Below are 19,834 nucleotides of genomic sequence, written 5' to 3'. Positions count from 1 at the left end.
GAATGCATCACAGATGTTTGTGATGATCTGTACAGGTTTGATGAAATGAGCAGCAGCTGAGAGCTCTGGATGAATAAAGGTCTGGAAGAGCATTTGGCATCAGATAACGTCAAAATCTTAAACCTTTGCTGTTACCCCTGGTTGAGAATTCTGGACCCTAACTTTGTCCCTGCAATTCTGTTTTGAACTCTGCCACTCCCATAACCTTGTCTTGGATCTTGTTGTTTCCTGAACCCTGGAATCTGGGGACCTCATAACATGGAGGTTGAGAAGGAGGGGACAGTGGGGAAAACTGGAGGAAACCAGAGGACAGTGTAAGGTTTCGGTCCTTTATTGTTGATGGTCATGGGATCTCATTCCATGACATTTCCATGCTATCCCCGGCTTCCTCCTGTATCCTCTATGGCTTCTTGTATGAGGAGTTGGGTATATACCCAACTCCTCTGGGCTCCGCTTCTTGGCAGTGCTGGTGTGCTGCTAACATGAAGCCCAAAGGAGCCCTGCTGTGAGTAGCCCTATATCATTTTTAAAAAAATTATATTTATTAGGTCACATTCAAAACTACATAAAATATGGTTAAAGAGCTATAAGCATATACAAAAAACAACATAAGGGAAGATCTGGAAAAAAAATAATAATGGAAGTAGCCCCATGTCATTTGATGGGCTCTGGCAGACTCCATGCTGCCAGCAGCTCTGAGAAGCAGAGAAATTCATCCATATGATGAGGTCATGAATCTTTGACCACCTTCCTGACTTTGACTCATGGGCTTGGATTTTACTTTGACCCTTGACTACTTGGCATGGCTTTGGAATTCTGATTACAGTTTGTACTCTTGAATTCTCGAACATTATTGTAAGTGAACCCTTGGCATCTGACGTTTAGACTGCAAACTTGGCTACTTTTTGTTCTTGCTCCTGAACTGGCTTTGTAGTACTCAAGTAAAGCCAGTCCTCCACATTCACTAGGTTTAGGAATGCAGGACCCATAGGAGTAAAAAAACCCCCAAAAACCACAAATAAAATCTCCACTATTTTTATACCTTTGGGAACATCGCACTAGGAATTTCTAGATCATCCAGTACAACCATGCACACATACATGCATATGTGCATATGCTTTCTTCTACATGAAGAATGTAAATCATCATTTAGCCCTCTTTTGAAAGAGAGAAATTAAAATTAAAATTCCTCTCTTTCCTATGTGAAATGGCAAGAGGCTTTTGCTATTCATCTTTGCAAATTGCAGATCTGCAAAATGCAAATTCTGTGTACAATTTTTACATGAATTATGATTACTGCTATCTTGCTGTGAGGACATTGGATACCTTGCTTGCATCTCTTTGATCAATATCTTTGTCTTTCTGATATTGCTGTATGTAACTTGCTTTGCTTAGCAAAACATTGAAACAGCCTTCTTTTGTGCAGAGACATTGTGCAAAAAATTGAGGAAATTGATGGCGGAAAATGCTTGTAATTTTCTGCATTTTGATCTTGCACAAGAGACAAAGAAAAACCTCATTGAAACAGACCTTTTCACTGAGTTTGAGCAATTTGGGAAACATTTCTACACTCGGTTTAACACCTCTTTCATATGTCAGGGTACTTAGAAAATGCTTTTCCATACACCAAAGTGTACACCACACACCATAGATCTGACAAATATTTCTACAAAATGAATAATTCCTGGATGGAAAAAAAATACATACCAGTAGAGCTTGCTGATAGAAGCGAAATAATGAACAACTAACCATTTCTATTCATATTTAATATGGTTTCATTATTGGGTAACAACCTTCTCATTAGCTTTTTCAGGGCATACTAAAGCACTGCTTAACAATTCAATAAATTGAATTTCAGTCTACTTGAACCTTGAGCATGTAGACAAAAGTATAACACACACACACACACAAAATGACTGAGCGAAGAGAAGAAAGCATCTCTTTTGCATCCCACCTCTATCACCCTGATGTGAAGCAATAAGTGAAACAGTATTGATTTGGAACAATAAGATGTGATTTTGAATCTCCTGTATTTCAGTACCTTCATGCATTACATCTCAGTGTCTGTTTTATGATAAGGATCCATAAAAGCTGTTTCAAAATAGGTCACTGTGAGAGAGAATTTAGTCTTCAACTAGCTACTAGAAACTCATTCTATATTCAAAGAAAGAAAATGAGGGCTTTCAACTTTCTATTCTTTATCTTCTCAAAAGAAGGATTTTAAAATAAAAAATTCTGATGTATGTATATGTCAAAATCTCAATCTCTCTTTACCATGACCTCATGTTTGAGGCAGCTAACTTATCAATTTGGAAATCCATCTTTGTCTTCTTCTTATTAATGTTATTTATACCCCACCTTTCTCTTTTTGGGCACTCAAGGTGGCTAACAATCCCACACTTTAGTCAAGTTTAAAAAGCGCAATACAAAAGTTAAAAACAATATTGCAATGTGGTAAAAACAGGTTAAATATGATCAGGGCCGGCCCCACTAATGAGGCACCTGACGCCGCCGCCTCGGGCGCAGGCCCGGGGGGGCGCCGTCAGGCTGGGCGGGAGGTGGGGCACCGCCCTGACGGTGCCCCGCCTCCCGCCCAGTGCGCCCTGGCCCGTCTGGCCTGCTAGAAAAGGCCAGACGGGCGAGCGGGAGTAGCGTGGGAGGCGGGGCCAGCTCTGACGCCGCTCCCCCCCCGCCCAGCGTGCCTTGGCCCTGCCTCCAACGCAGCGTGGGAGGCGGGGCCAAGGCACGCTGGGCGGGGGGGGGGAGCGGCGTCAGAGCTGGCCCCGCCTCCCACGCTACCCCCGCTCGCCCGTCTGGCCTTTTGTAGCAGGCCAGACTCAGCGGAGGTTTCTCCAGGCCGCGACTGCGGCCTGGAGGAACCTCCGCTGAGTCTGGCCTGCTACAAAAGGCCAGACGGGCGAGCGGGGGTAGCGTGGGAGGCGGGGCCAGCTCTGACGCCGCTCCCCCGCCCAGCGTGCCCTGGCCCCGCCTCCCACGTTGCGTGGGAGGCAGGGCCAAGGCACGCTGGGCGGGGGGGGAGCGGCGTCAGAGCTGGCCCTGCCTCCCACGCTACCCCCGCTCGCCCGTCTGGCCTTTTGTAGCAGGCCAGACTCAGCGGAGGTTTCTCCAGGCCGCGACTGCGGCCTGGAGGAACCTCCGCTGAGTCTGGCCTGCTACAAAAGGCCAGACGGGCGAGCGGGGGTAACGTGGGAGGCGGGGCCAGCTCTGACGCCGCCCCCCCGCCCAGCGTGCCTTGGCCCTGCCTCCCACGCAACCTGGAACTAAAAATCCCTTGGAAGACTTGACTTAGTTCCAAAATCAATGTTTTCTGGACTGAGGGAATACTCTGCTGGCCTATCTAATATAGACAGAAAGACACGCCTTTGCCCTTCCAAGACTGATAAGAGCTTCTTTGATAATAGCCAAGTTGACCTTCGCTGTGCTTCACGAGATACCCTATGTTGCTGAAACATTAATCTTCTATCTAACCATTGCTCATTAACTCATCCACCTGGAGTTGTCTCTTTCTCCCTTACATCTTCCTCCCCTGAACTTGCATCTCTAGGGAGCCACCTGTCTGGAATGTGGGACAGAGAGCTCAGAGAACCCAGAATTCCCACTTTCAGCATCAGGCTGCCTAACAGGCCCAGTGAGATCAAGGACAGGCACAATCAATGGCTGGACTACAACAGGTCTCCAGGTTCAGAGCCAAATCCAGTAGTACCCCCAAACTGCGAATCTGTGTTTCCAAGAGAAGTGTGAGCCCCATCTAACACAAACTGACTCCCTATTTCCACATATGTCTTATGACTGACCAGGAGCACCTCTGGCTTGTCTAGATTAGGCTTCAAATTGTTTGCCCTCATTTAGTCCATTACAGTTGCCATCCAGCCTCTGCTTAAAAGCCTCCAAAGAAGGAGCCTCCGGGGGAGAGAGTTCCACTGTCGAACAGCTCTCACAGTGAGGAAGTTCTTCCTGATGTTCAGGTGGAATCTCCTTTCCTGTAGTTTGAAGCCATTGTTCCGTGTCCTAGTCTGCAGGGCAGCAGAAAATAAGCTTGGTCCCTCCTCCCTATGACTTCCCCTCACATATTTGTACATGGCTATCATATCTCCTCTCAGCCTTCTCTTTTGCAGGCTAAACATGCCCAACTCTTTAAGCCGCTCCTCATAGGGCTTGTTCTCCAGACCCTTAATCATTTTAGTCGCCCTCCTCTGGACGCTTTCCAGCTTGTCAACATCTTCCTTCAACTGCGGTGCCCAAAATTGGACACAGTATTCCAGGTGTGATCTAACCAAGGCAGAATAGAGGGGGAGCATGACTTCCCTGAATCTAGACGCTATACCCCTATTGATGCAGGCCAGAATCCCGTTGGCCTTTTTAGCTGCCGCATCACATTGTTGGCTCATGTTTAACTTGTTGTCCACAAGAACTTCAAGGTCTTTTTCGAGGACTCCAAGGTCTTTTCCTTCATCTCTGGAATGCCCTCCCCAAGGAGATTAGGCTGTCTCTTACACTAACAATCTTTAGGAAGGAATTAAATAGGCAGACAACTTTGGACATTCAATAAAGCTGGAAGAGTGGGAAAAAATATGGAATAATACATTGAAGTATACATATACATATGACTTGAAAGAAAACTGGTACAAAATTATGTACCAGTAGTATATAACCCCTCAAAAGCTGGCAAAAAAAATATAAAAACATGCAAGATAAACACTGGAAACGTGAAACACATGTGGGTAGCTTTTACCACAATAAATATTGGAAAAAAATACAAGAAAGATTTCAGGAAATACTGGAAAGAAGAATTCAACTAAAACCGGAATGCATCCTATTGGGCATGATGGATTCAGAGCTAGATAAAAATAAAGACAATATTGTCCAACTATTTTGTGACAGCTGCTAGAATAATTTATTCAAGAAATTGGAGAATAAAAAAGTTCCATAAATAGATGAATGGATATTGAAAATAGCCAATATAATGAGTATGGACAATTTGACACAACTATTAACCAACCACCAAGACAGAGCAAAAAATATATAAAAATGATGGACTTGTCACCATTTGAAGATCATTTGAAACAAGAAAAAACAAAAATGATAATATAAGGAACATATATAGAAAAACTGTTCACATCTGGAGAAAGGACCAATGGGAGATGCATTAATTAAATAAGAGAGGAAATTTAAATTATATTTAACACGTTTATTGTGATTTACTCTTCTCTGTGCATCATGATTTGTTCCTTTAATTTGTTGTTCTGATTTAATTTCTCTGGATTGTTTGTGTAATCACTACTATTTATATTGTTTTTCCTTGTTATAAGCCACCCCGCGTCCCCTCAGGGAGAGGGGCGGGATATAAACAAAGCTTTATTATTATTATTTAGGTGAAAAGGAGTGATAACGCTGGGTGTCATCTGCGTATGGTACTACACTCCAACATTCCGGATGACCCGTCCCAGTGGTTTTATGCATGGGAACAGCATGGGAGACTGTCAGGCTCACTTCAAAGGACCAGTCTGAACGCAGATCAAAGATAGCTGCTCTCAAATCCAATCTTTATTGAAGAATACATGACTTTGGAAAAGTCGGGAATGACCTAATGTTTACATACAATCATTTTTATCACCTCTGTCGTAACGTCACACCACACGTAAATATCATCACCAAATCCCACCCCCTGTATCACATTACTATTATTCCCACACGTTCTACCAATTATAATTGTTTATACTTTCAACCCCAAGTTCCCAGGCTCTTCTATCTTCTTCTGCCAGGTGCTCCATGAGACATCCGGAATTATTTATGTTATGACTCCAAGTCCAGGGCTTGGAAATTCAGCCCTGGGACTTGGTTCCATGACAGGAGACAATACAGAGCCCTGAGGAATTCCACAAGCCAGTGGCCAAGGAGTTGAACAGAAGTCTCCCAGCACCATCCTCTGAGAACGTCTCTCCAGGAAGGATCGGCGCCACTGAAGAACAATACCTCCAAGCTCCATTCCAGAAAGGTGACTCAGAAGGATACCATGGTCAATGGTATCAAAAGCTGCTGAAAGGTCTAGGAGAACCAACAGGGACACACTCCCCTTGTCCAGTTCTCTGGGTAGGTCATCTACCAAGGCAACCAAAACTGTCTCTATTCCATGACTAGGCCTGAAACCAGACTGGAATAGATCTAGATAATCTGCTTTATCCAGGAACCGTTGGAGTTGCGAAGCCACCACAAACTCCAATATCTTGCCTAAAAATGGAAGATTGGAGACTGGTCTGTAGTTTTCCAATATATAGGGGTATAGAGAAGGATTTTAAAGAAGTTCTCTTACCCCAGCCTCCTTGAAGCTTGCGGGGACCCTGCCCTGATATATGGAAGCATGAATCACTTCCCTGTCCCACTCCACCAGTCCCTCTCTGGCCTGTTTTATAAGCCAGGAAGGGCCAGAGTCTAGAGCACATGTGGTGGCTCTCACCTTCCAAGAATCCTGTCTACATCCTCAGGCTGCAGAAACTGAAAAGTATCCATCAACACTATACAAGCAGGAGCCAAGGTGACATCCACCAAGCTGTATCAACTTTGGTGTCTAAGTCAGAGCTAATCTGAGTACCAGATAAATTTGTCTCTAGTATTTAAATAAATAAAGAATTAACAAGAGTATGGCACATTGGTTGTTGTTAAGTCACAGAATTCAAAAAGGAGAAATTAAATTTATACAGTGTCTTCACATGGCATTTTGTTGTGTTGCATTACCTAAACGGCTGCAGACGCAAACATCTTAATGATGCAGAGGGAAATACAAGTGCTCACATTTTCTGTGCCACCTCCTGCAGAAGCAGTGTTTGAAGATCTAATACCAATTGTCAAATTGGCATCATGTTCCTTGTACTGAGACGCTGCTTTTTGGAATTCACTGTGTTGACATTTGCTCCTTGTGACAGATAGAAACAATCCAAACTATTCCCATTAGACTGAAAAGTAGAAATATCATACAGTGTCACAGCCATACAACTAGCTGAGTTTGAACAACCTAAATAAAAGCACATAGTCTGACAAGGCTTGACATTCTTGTGTGTACAGTTCATAATTGTTATAGACCACATATGTAATACAGTGGAAGTCAGGCCTTCAGCACACCATATGTGACGGCGCGAGTGGCGCCATCTATATGTTGGAACTATAAGTTTCAAGATTTGAATTGTTGTATCATGCCTGATTTTGCCCTTACCCTGTAAATGTAGTTGGATTGGTTATTTATATCTGTCAATCAATGTTGTTTGTACCTGTTACATTGCTCACTCAGCAAAACTGTTTGGCTCCACCTCTTGCTGGAGTAGGACTGTGTTTCCTCCTCTTCATTCCATCAGCAAGTTCTCTATCGGATGGACGTGAAAGAGAGGCTTGGCTCAAAAAGCCCTTCAAAAGTTACCTCTCAGCACCAATTCTGAGGTTCTTACCCTTGGGACTCGCACTTCATGTTCAGGGCCAACCTGAACAACGTTGAGGAGTCTCAAGCGCCTTCACATCAGTCCTTTGGCAACAGAGGAAGACTCTTGTCTTCAGATATAGGTCATTGGACTGAGGCTGAGTTTGCTCCGGCATTCACAGCCAGAGAAAGAGGGATCTGGACAAGCTTCATGGACTTAAACAACCAAAGACTGTAATGTATATTTTCTTTTACCCCCTTTGTGAAGAATAAACCCAGTTTTTGAGTTAACTTCAGTGTTTTGGTCCTTGGGAGTTCCAGTTTCCCTAAAGGAGGGCAAGAAGCAATCCCCTGGGGAAAGATGTCACGTCCATGCCTCTTTCACTAAGAGTACAGCCCCAGGCGCGACGGCACACCATAAATGACATATCTGGGGAAATATATACACAAAATAACTTCAAAGCCTTGTTTTTTATTTCTTTTTCATTCCTACAATTGCATACCAAACTTATGAATGCAAATACCTGAACAGAAACATGGCCCTTTGGGGTGCTTAATTAGGTAGGTGCCTGGTATAATATCCATACTTGGCACATAGACATTCCGCATTTGTTTCATTTAATTAAGAATATAATCACAGAAGACATGTTTACTAAAGGTTGTCCTGCATACACAATGACAAACGGCTGTCTCAGAATTCTTCAGAAGGCATATAAAGAAACTCCTTCCATATGATAACCTTTAAGGGTAGGGGGAATTATGTCAACTTTCCTTTTTCCCATTGTTTTTTTAACATCAAATTCTATTCATCCTAATGACGATAAAATATGCAATTTGTCATAAACTGCTAAAAAATTAAATGAAAACAAAATTATTTTTTAAAAAATCTTCACTGGTCAGATTCAATAGGTATTTCTGTCTCCAATTGGGATGGGATCATGTTGTACTTGTCTGTTATATAGTTGCTAAAGGTATCTTATTAAAAAAACATGAATTCCCTGTGTAAAGATTCAAACTTTGGAACAAATATGAGAAAATATTTCAAAAGTTCGCAAAACATGTGCTTGTCAAGTGTCAAGAAGCCTTTATGAGAAGGATAGCCTGCAGCAAAGAATTTGCTCACTACTTCTAAGATAAAATTATTCAGATTCACTCTGACATGGATATGAGATCTGATGGATGTAATTTTGGCACCTGCTTGTCCATTGTTGATGGATGCTCTTCAAGTTGTGCTGAGGATATGGGCAGAGTCCTCGGAGAGAGAAGAGCCCTTGCCCTTCCTGGCTAATTAAGCAATCCAGAGGAGGGCTAGCTGAACTGCGTAAGGGACATGCTTGGTGCCTGTTTACAACAAGCAAAGATCCCACAATACTTGAAAGAGATTATGCCAAGACCTCTTCTGGGAAAAAAACAATAACAATCTTCCCTGAACCCTACTCTCTTGGAGAATTGTAGTTCAGCCTCCAGTGTTCCATTTTTGGGCATATAGTGTTTTCTCAATTCCAGGGTTCCATGGAGGTGAATTATCTAGATCCATTTAATCTGATTTCAGGCCTGTTGATGGAATGGAAACTGCTTTGATCAATATAGGGAACTAGATAGAGGAGTGTGTCCTGTTGGTTCTGTTCTACCTCTCAGTGGATTTTGATTTCATTAACTAAGATATCCTTGTGAGCTGCCACTGCTGAGAATGAGCTTGGAGGAACTCTTCTATAGTAGCACTGTTGTTTTCCTGTGACTGTATTTTCAAGAGGTATGCTCAAATCCTTAGTCATTGGCTGTAGTGTCCCTCAAAGTTTTGTTTTGTTCCTTATGCTATTTAATATACATGTAAATCTCCTGGGAGGGATTGCCCATTGTTTTGGTTCAGATGTCCCTAATACAATGAAGATACCTAGAATCCCTATTTCCTTCCAGCTAATTCAAAGGAAGCTGCTCCTGTACTAAACTGGTGTCTGACAGCTGCAGCAAACTGGCTGAGGGTAAAGAAATTGAACCTTAATTCAAACAAGATGGAGGTGTTCCTGGTCAGTCAAAAGACTGATCTGGGAATAGGCATTCGGCCTGTGTTAGATGGAAATATACTCCCCTGCAAATGCAGAATCACAGTTTGATGGTACACTTGTATTCAACTGAGTTTGGAGGTCCAGGTTTCATCAGTGATAAGAAATACATTTAAACAGTCAAAACGAGTGTGCCAACTGCACCTGTTCCTGGAGAAGCTAGCCACAGTGATGAATGCCATTGTTGCATCCTGTTTAGATTAATATGCTTTACATGGATCTGCCTTTGAAAGGTTCTCACAGACATTTGGCAGTCCAAAATGCTGCAGCCAGATTGTTAGCTGAGGCTGACCACAGGGAGAACATAACTTCCCTGTTGTAACAGTTCCACTGGCTGGAAATATGTTTCCCAGCACTATTCAAAGTATTGGTGATGGTAAGATACCTTGTATGGTTTTGGTCCAGGGTTTTTGTCTTGGTTTCAAGCTTCACACAGTTTGTGTCCTCAGGGTTTGAAGAACTTGAATAATCATTAGAGCTTTGGAGAGCCCCTTCCCTCTGTTCTACTACCTCCTCAGAGCCCTATAGGGAGAACAAGGGAGGTATCCCCTTCCAGAGCCGGCCCTAGGCAATTTTCAAGTGTAAGCAAGCAGCATTTTGGTGCCCCCCCTCCTGAAACCAATCACTGAAAAATAAAAGGTAGAAGGTAGAGGTGAATAGAATGTGTGTGTGTGTGTTATAGTCCTTGCATATGTGTTTTTGTGTGTGTGTATGTGTGTGTATATATATATATATATATATATATATATATATATATGTGTGTGTGTGTGTGTGTGTGTGTGTGTGTGTGTGTGTGTGTGTATAATATACATACACATACACACAATGTGGAGAATATGTGGAAAGGTAGACAGATAAATAGGGAGCCACAGAGGAGGAACCTTCCCAGGAGCAAGGCCTAATAATAATAATAATAATAATAATAATAATAATAATAATAATAATATTAAAAAATCATCCCTTGCAATATCCAAGATGGCACACTGCTACAGAATCTTGGGAGCTGTAGTTTGGTATGGTACCATTATTGGCAGAGAAAGCTAAGCTGTAGGAGTTGAAATCCAATCATTTATCCTCCCTATAGAATCAATTTTATATGCACTTTTAGCTATGATTTATTTGCTATTTTATTGTGTTGTGTTTTCATTATTGTATATGGCACTGAATATTTGCCTTTGCATTTGGAAGCTGCCCTGAGTCCTTTTGGGGAGAGAGGGCAGGTTAAAAATGAAATAGAATAATAATAATAATAATAATAATAATAATAATAATAATAATAATTAAATATCTGGAGGACTAAAGTTTGCCCATGCCTGCTCTATGCTGCACTTTCCAGAACTTTCCCATCACAATCTGCTATTGAGCTGGATACATGATTAAGACATTATTTCCAGCTTACTGAAGTTGGCTGTATATGTTTTGGCTGAGGAGACAGAAATTGCCTTAAAGCCATCTTGTGCAGCTTCAAAAACCCAACACTAGAAAACATTTTGCACTATAGCCAGATATTTCCAAGGTCGTACCCAAAGGGCTTGGCAAATATACCCTTTTTTGAGATGGATCTAAATCAGGCATGGACAAACTTTGGCCCTCCAGATGTTTTGGACTTCAACTGCCACAATTCCTAACAGCCAGTATTTGAGAACACAGAAATGCTGGACCACTCTAAAAGCCACCATGTCAGACTACACAGAGAAGCCACTGAAATCCACAATAAGCACACGGACAATTTCAACAGAAAAGAGGAAACCATGAAAATAAACAAAATCTGGCTACCAGTATTTTTTTAAAAAGCTAAAATCAGACAGTAAATGAAGAACAACACCCAGAAAATGGGAATTCCAGACAGGAAACAATCAGGGCCAGCTAACACCTCCCAACAAAGGATTTCCCCAGGCAGGAAGCAGCCAGGCTTTGAAGCTGCAAGGCTATTCAATGCTAATCAAGGTGACCAATTGCAACATTCACACTTGCCTCCCACAGACAAGAGTTCTTTCTCCCACCCTGGACCTTCCACAGATATATAAACCCCACTTGCCTAGTTTCCAACAGACCTCATAACCTCTGAGGATGTCTGCCACAGATGTGGGTGAAACGTCAGGAGAGAATGCTTCTGGAACATGGCCATAGAGCCCGGAAAACTCATAGCAACCCAGCCAGTAGGCTGTTGCTGAACAACCGATTCACTTTTAGCATTAAAGGAAAAAATGCCCAGGATTTTCTCACTTAATATACAAACTGTTGGCATGTCTGGAGAAGAAGAATAGAATGCTTCTATACCAGGCAAGGGCAAACTTTGCTCATGTCTGGTGTTAGGAATTGTGGGAGTTGAAATCCAAAACAATCTGACAGAAAACTGGGAGTTGTAGTTTGGCATGGTACTGGCTCTCTTCTGCAGGGAAGGCTAGGGACTTCGTAAAACTACAACTCACATGATTACATGGCACTGAATCTGTTGCAATTGAGCTGGTGCCATAATCCTTTCCAGGAGCTCTCCTTCTGGAGATATCTCTTAAAGGGATATCCTCTGGCTCTAAGGATTCCCATTAGAAAGGCTCGCCTGCCTCTGGTGTTCCCCTTTAAGGCTAACTGGCTCCTGGGTGAAGTCTGGAAAGAAGCAAAACCAAATGGGGGAAGATACTTTTTTCCTTAGAGGGAGAAAGAGAAAGAGGCTGATGCTGGTTCCCTTCTCTCTTCCCTTCCCTCCCTCCCTGCTCTTCTCCCTCTCTCTCTCTCTCTCTCTGCGACCTCTGAGAGAGAGAGAGAGAGAGAGAGAGAGAGAGAGAGAGAGAGAGAGAGAGAGAAGCAAGCAGGGAGGGAAGAGAGAGTCATGCCCACCACCGCGGAATGAGCCGGTGGTCCCCATGGGGGGGGGAGACGCCTCAACAGCGCCCCAGGGGACCGTGTGCTCCAAGCGGGGGCCTCACTGGCCTCCATGTTGGACTGGGCCTGCCCCCTTCTTAAGTGCTGCTCCCAAACGTTGGAACTCCTTTCCTAGGAACACCACCACCACCACCATCATCATCATCATCATCATCATCATCATCATCCTGTACTGACAAGAATCTCTCAGTTAGTATTTAATTCTCTGTAGATTTTCCACATGCTTATTATTATTATTATTTTGGAGAAAACAGATTTTCCCCCAGTGTACCATATATACATGTTTGCATGGTAAGAAATTTTAGTCAGAAAATCGACTAGTTAAAAATTCATTCCTGGAGAATGTTTTAAAAAGGCACCAACCTCCTGTATCCTCTGTGCTGTGGTGCCATTTCTGGGCTGTTTAAATGCGTCACCCAATGTGTCACCCAATGCTGCATCTGCTTATTGGAGGGGATGATGTCATGAGTTCCTGCATTGGGTGATACCAACCCTAGTGATGCCATTGTTCTCTTCTCTGAATAGAGTGGGGAAAAGCCTCTTTGAATGTCTTTGTAGGAAAATAGTGACAATGGTATTCAGCAGTGTCTCTGGTACCCGGAATGTGGCACTGGCACTTTCTCCTCTCCTTAGAACAGTTCCCACAATTCCTAAAAGCTGGTAAGCTGGCTGGGATTTCTTGGAGTTGAAGTCCAAAACAACTGGAGGACCAAAGGTTGGGAACCACTGCCGTAGAATGACCCTCAACTTATCCATAGGTCATATCAAAGTCCATAACTTTGAGGCCAAAATCTGCCCTCGACTTAGAGATAAGATCAACTTATGTGAGTGCTTATGGTACTCAGGATCAGCAAAGCAGCCATGCCTTCCTCCATTCTATCCTTCAGTTTTTCCATGTTTCTTTCCCAGCTGACAATTAACATGATGTTCCTGCTAACCTGGCTCGGTCTTGAATGAGCCATTCTGTTTTGCTTTGCTTTGTCTACTCTTTACAGCTCCACTTAATGTCTTGTTCCCCTGAGCATGTCTCTCCATTTTGCCTCTCAGTAGACTTGTTTGGCTTCAGGCCTGTTGGCACTTTCCACCCCTGTTCACTAATTAGAAGGATTGATGTGTGGAAATGCTTAAAGGGAAGAGGTCCAAAATCTGTATATGGGAAGGTAATCTTAGCCTTAAGTAAAAAGATCATAGATTAGGGCATGACAATAACATCCCCGAGTATTTAAACAAATGGAACTGGATTGATGGCCTGAAATGCTTGAATTAGCAAATGTTCATGAGGCTAAGGTCAGACATATGTAACCAAAAATGTCCTACCTCTCTTTACACATATCTTGCAAGATTACACCCATGGCTGAACAGTTATTGAATATTCGTTTATACTAGGTTGCCCTAAAGTCAGTATAAAAAGTGCCGAGTGTGAAATATGGATGACACTGCCACCGATGCAAATTGCAAAATGGTATTAGAGTACAAATAAATCTGGAGGGAGAGAGAAAGAGGCACAGAGCAGAACAAGAAATTTCAAATAAATCAGATGGAAGTTGATGTGCATTTTTTCTTTATGCGTTTTTTCTTTTTCTTTATTGTTTATGCAGAATTCTGAAATGTGAAATACTCCAAAATCTGAAATTGTCTGCAAGGGTCACTGAGATAGTGGCACCTCTGCTTTTTTATGGCTATAATTGAAAACATTGAATAAAAATGGTAAGAAATACTCAAAATATAAAATTACCTTCAGGCTATTTGTATAAGGTCAGTATAAAACATAAATGAATTTCATGTAGGGTCCCATCTCTAAGATACCTTCTACACATACAACTATACCAAAATCCAAAAAATCTGAACTCCAAAATACTTCTAGCCACAATCAAGCTGAATAAGAGATACTGACCCTGTAGTACACTCTTCTGGAATCCAGTTAACAGTATGCATTCAACATGGAGTTTGACAAGGAATATAAAGATAGATTTTTTCTGTACAAAACCATCTGTATTATTCCAAAAATCAAAATTGCTGGATTGTCTGCCTTCTCAAAGAAGTGGTAAAGATCTCACAACAGAATTGTTCCATACATTCCAACAGCATTCGTACACTTAGAACCCAATTTAATTTTCAATTTGTTTTCAGAGGCAATGACAAGCTTTTTTTTTTTTTTAACTGAAAGACATTATAAAAGTTAAAGCAAAGAGTATTGGGGAAAAGTTGTTTTTACATTTTCATGTGCAAGGCAACAGTATACAAAATACACAACACGCTCAAGATTGGGATAATAAAGGTGACAAATTGTTTATTGGTTACATCTGGAAACAGGATTGGCAGACAAACATAGGTCCTGTATCACAGATTTGATAGCACACATGATCACCCAAAAACAATGGGGGGGAACCTTCAGATGGGGAGGTGTAAGTCGTGAGGGGGCATGGCAAAGGCTCCTGTCCAATGCTGCACCGTGCACCATGCACAGCCATGCTTCCCATCAACACACTGAAGGCAGACCTTTTAAAATTTAAATGTAATAGTGAAGGAAAACAAATTTCAAAACCTACTAGTAAAACAATTAAAATTACTTGGGCTTCTGTCATTTGCATGAACTGTAAGAACACACAAACAGTTCTCTCAGTTCTGAAACACTGTTCTGAAAATAGCACGTGTTTTCACACTGACTGTGTTTCTTGGAGGATGCGGCAACTCCCCAGTGTTACAAACAAGCTGAGGCAAAGGCATGGCTGTCATCTGGTGTCCTATATCCAGACGCATCGTGACACGATTCCTCTATGCTATTTGTTGGGGGTCATTCAGGCAGGAGAACATTAAACATTTCTATTATTTATTGAGCAAGTCTGGTTAAAGCCAGCAATATAGCTGGCTAATGGGAAAGATGGCATAGGAATAAGCAGGTCAGCCAGGAAAGGGGTTGGAAGAAAGCCGAGATTGTTTTTTTCCAAAGGCAGATTTATGTGAATAATGAATGCAAAATTTGGTTTTACATTTACTTCCAATATCTTTCCAGTATTGCTCTTGAAAAAAAGAAAAAAAATGCTGTTTCCCTCTGATGCACACATAACTAATGGAACATAGCTAAGGAAAATTAAATCCATACATAGGGTTTTTTTTCTTACAAACATTGTCAAAAACAGTGGTTCTCAGCCTTTGTTCCTCCAGGTGTTTTAGACTTCAGTTCCCAGAATACCTGGTTTTTGGTTTTGCAGAATGGGTTTTTTGGGAGAAAAGTCTGTTTTTTGTTTTGGGGGATCAAAAATTGATAAACACTCATATATACATTTTTAATATCATATGATAATATAGTATATAGCTGAGTAGAAAACAATGAAACCATAGAGATGAAAATTAGATGCTCTGTAGAGGAAAACCCAGACTATGCCAAAACGGATCCAAAATATCTTACAACCCATTACTGAACTTGCATTAAGTGGTGATGAGGGTAGCAAAGAAGGAACACAAACACATAGCATAGATCATGATTATGTTATCCACTAGTTCAGGGGTCTCCAAACCAAGGCTAGCAGGCCACATTCAGCCCTCCAAAGTCATTTACAAAGCCCGCACCCTAAACTTTAGACTTAGGGTCACCCTAAGTCTTCAACAACTTGAAGGCACACAACAACAATTGTAATTAACTTGACTATCTCATCAGTCAAAAGCAGGCCCACACTTCCCATTGAAATAATAGTAAGTTTATATTGATTAAATTGTTCTTCATTTTAAATATTGTATTATTCTTTCATGGTTTTTTTTGCACTACAAATAGGATATGTGCAGCATTCATAGGAATTTGTTTGTATTTATAGTCTGCCCCCCCCCCCACACAATAGTCTGGGGGACCATGAACCGGCCCTTTGCTTAAAATGTTTGAGAACCCCTACACTAGATCTTTGCTGGGTGACAAAAGAATTGTTGCAATTTAGCCTAGTGATAAAGAGTAGATTGTACTCTCAGTGATACTTCGTCATTCTCAAGACACTTCAAAGATAAGTCTGAAACTATAGTATAGGTTGACATATACCAGTAGGTAAGACATTTTATAGAACATCTGATGGAAGGAGTGTTCAGCATGACCTAGTTGGACATTTTCATGTTTAATTCTTCTATGTTTTTGATGTAATGAGTAGGGCTGATTAAATAATTTAATTCCTATTAACCTGCAGGTTACCAAGGATTTGTTATTACAGACTCCATTTTGATCTTTTTCAAAATGACAGATGTGACTTCCTTTGCATGTTTTTCCCCAGACTTCTGCTAACTTGACTTCTGTCCTCCTTCCTTTATAACCGTCCTTGTTAACATTCCATTGTTGTCTGTCCCTTCCTTAACAAATGAAACATTTATTCTATTTATAGCCGACTCTTGTGGGTTACAAGAAGTCACGTTACAGTGTCTTGTACAATAAACGGGCAGATATTATGTTATGTCTAAATTACAGAAGATAAATTTGTCCGGTTCTTGTAGAAGTGACTGAGCACCCTGTGTGTGTGTAAGTTTTTTTTTAAGGAAGCATTATTTCTGGTCAATTAATTGTCTTAGTTAAGGATGCAACCCCCTCTCAACAAATGAAGAGAACAATATAACCTCCCTACCCGTTCTCTAGGGCAGTGATGGTGGGCCAAAGTATAACTCACAAACCACATTAGTCCTTGGGGGCCCTAAAGTATGAACCTTGATGCCTCTCAACATGTTCCATAGCTCCCAGATGAACATTTTGGTTCGGGGTGATTTTGTGTCAGAAAAACCAAATCTACCTCAAACCAACTGCAAATGCAGTGTTATAGTTCCCTCAGCTCATGAATATCCAAAAGATATGCAGAAAAAACAAAAACAAAAAACTGGGCACTAATCAGCCCAAATCATGGATGGGAGGGACATGACATCACTTCTGGTACACTGAAATGAAAAGTGACACCCAGGAAAATGGCCCCGGTCCCACATGTAATTGCCCATGCTTCTCTATAGGATGGTAACTGTCTCTATCTCTCAATGAAAAGACAATTTTGGATAGTCTAAAAACTTCTGTCCAAACATCATGGAAAACAAAACTGTGAAGCAAGTCACCTTCAAACCATAGTTATTAAACTGGCTTGTCTAATCAAGTTATAGGTAAGAGTACAGTTTAGGGTTCAAATGACACCCCAAAATGAAGTCAGGCTGAAATGTAAGTGGAAATATCTAGACTTAAACCCAATGAAAATTCCTAGGTATCACTCTTGTTGAATCAGCAGGAACTTGTTAAATTAACACTTATTTTGATTCTACTGATTCAGTGGGGTCTAATCTAATTGACATTATCAATTGGATTTAGGACCTAATCTCCTTTTTGAGGAAAATTAGAAGGGAGTTTATGATCCAAGGCTTGCTGTAGCTTGTTCATGGAATCTGAATGCAGCCATTCTGTCTGCACAGCTGTGCTTCATAATATCCCAGATATAAATCAGGCATACTTTAAAAGGGACAGTTTATTGTCTCTGAAGACAATCTCACACATTAAATGTATTTTCATGCCAATAGCTAAGGTTAAATGGTGTGCCTGGTGATGTTAATAGCCATACATTGCAAAGCCTAAGAAGGAATTATAGTAATCACAAATCTATTTAATCCTATGTCTCTTCAGTCTACATAGACCAAGATTCCAAGAGAAACCATAGAACTTATCCTTGATGAAATAATTGAGATAATCTGTTGTTTTGAAAGTGAATGCCACTGTACTTATAACAAGAGCACTAATAAAATCTGTCCAGTAATTCACATCTCTGGTCCTATCACCATTATTGGTACCTATGGCTAGTCTACATTCCTTATACCCAGCATTTTTCAAGACATACTGTTAATAGAAATAGAAAGGAATGTCTAGACAAATATAAGAATGATTGTGAAAATATGAGCTACATTTAAATAAAGCAGAATTACACTAATCTATTACATTTGACTTTTTGCTTTGCTATCCATATTATAGTCTCTCTTACCCCCTATAAAGTAGACTGGACATCCCAGAGTTTCCTGCAGCATTTTTATCCCTGATGTAATGCATTCTTATTCATCCCAACACGCATAAAGTTATCAGACAGTTGCAGCCTCTTGTGTCATTCCACAGTGTCCTGAGCCAGGAACTGTAGGCTGACATGATGTAGTCTATGAATATAAAACATTGGTAGGAAATTAAGCTGTAACAGAAAGCAGGTACTAGCATACTAACTACAAGGGCAAAAGATTTCTTTCATTTAAAAGGCATGTGCTTGTTTTACAGTCCCTGGACTGCATTGGAAGATGGTCATCTTCATTCCACAGCTTATACTGTTCTGTTCCATTGCTTCTAATTGCATATTGCTCTTCTTGTATTTTGGATTTGTCCTTTGTCACTTCCCATTCTTTGTCTGTCTGTGGCTCTGAGCAGATTTGCACTATGCAAGAAGAAACTTCAGGACATAAATTTTTAACAAAAAACAAAAAATACAGAAGCTAAAATTAAGGACTTCAATTGAAGAGTAGCCCTTAATTTTAGTAAGGTCGGCATCTCATGTGCTTTGGAAAAGTATTTCCCAGGAATTTCCCAGGCAGTATGACTACTGATTATGATAGCTGGGAAACTGGAAAATGTAGTCTCCAGAATTACTGGATCAGATATGGAAATATGCTTCCAAAAGCATACACTGGAATCAACAATATGCATACAGCTTTGCAGTTCTCTTTCTCTGTGTGTGTATCGATGTCTAAACTATTTTGAACAATATGCTCATTCCATTCTCTAATTTCTATACTTATGTCCTTTTAAGGAAGCTTTCTATTTATAAACAAAAAAGGTATATGATTTATGCTTCCTAACAAGGGCAGCACTCCTTTATGGAGGCAATCAAAACATGTTAACAAAGAAGAAATTAAGAGTTCCATCCCATTAGAACAACACTACACTAGTGGTGTTTTCAACTGTAATTTCTGTTTCCTCTAATGTGACAAGAAATGGGCTGGGAAGATTTTCTGTGTTGTGTTTCCAATTTCAATGAATAGTGAACAAAACTGAAAGCACGGTTTGTCAGCACAATAGGAAGTGATAACAGGTTGAGCTGAGAGCAATTAAGAACAGTATCAGTTTTATAGTCTGTTTTTTGTGTGGGATTTTTTTTTTTTTTGCAAATGACAAAATGTAATTAGAATGAGAAAGATGAAGAGAGACACTGTTGCCTCACAGGAGCTTTATTCAACATATACCTTCCAGAAATGTTTCTGTGATGCACTCATCCTCCTCCAACATGGTCATGTTAACCAAAAAACCAGTCTGCCATGCAGTTGGTTTACAGGTTTAGGTCTCAGGGCCTAATAGTCAATGGCCACCTTATATGAGTGGTGAGCAGTGAAAGGTGAAATACAGCTTGATTATACTAGTCCAGGACTGGGAAGAACTCCCATTGAACCCAGTGAAATTTGCTACTGAGTAAACATCGATAGGAATGAA

At 41.0% G+C, this 19,834-nt stretch overlaps 1 protein-coding gene across 13 annotated transcripts in view; it reads right to left on the bottom strand.

The window, feature by feature from the left end:
• The window catches only part of dab1 (DAB adaptor protein 1), an 861,244-nt gene that overhangs the window by 599,568 nt on the left and 241,842 nt on the right, over nt 1–19,834 (bottom strand). The window lies entirely within an intron of this gene.

The sequence above is a fragment of the Anolis carolinensis genome, chromosome 4 (genome assembly GCF_035594765.1).
Source record: "Anolis carolinensis isolate JA03-04 chromosome 4, rAnoCar3.1.pri, whole genome shotgun sequence".
NCBI classification, from domain to species: domain Eukaryota; kingdom Metazoa; phylum Chordata; class Lepidosauria; order Squamata; family Dactyloidae; genus Anolis; species Anolis carolinensis.
Note: the sequence above shows the minus strand (reverse complement) of the source record. Positions and strands in the feature narration are given on the sequence as shown.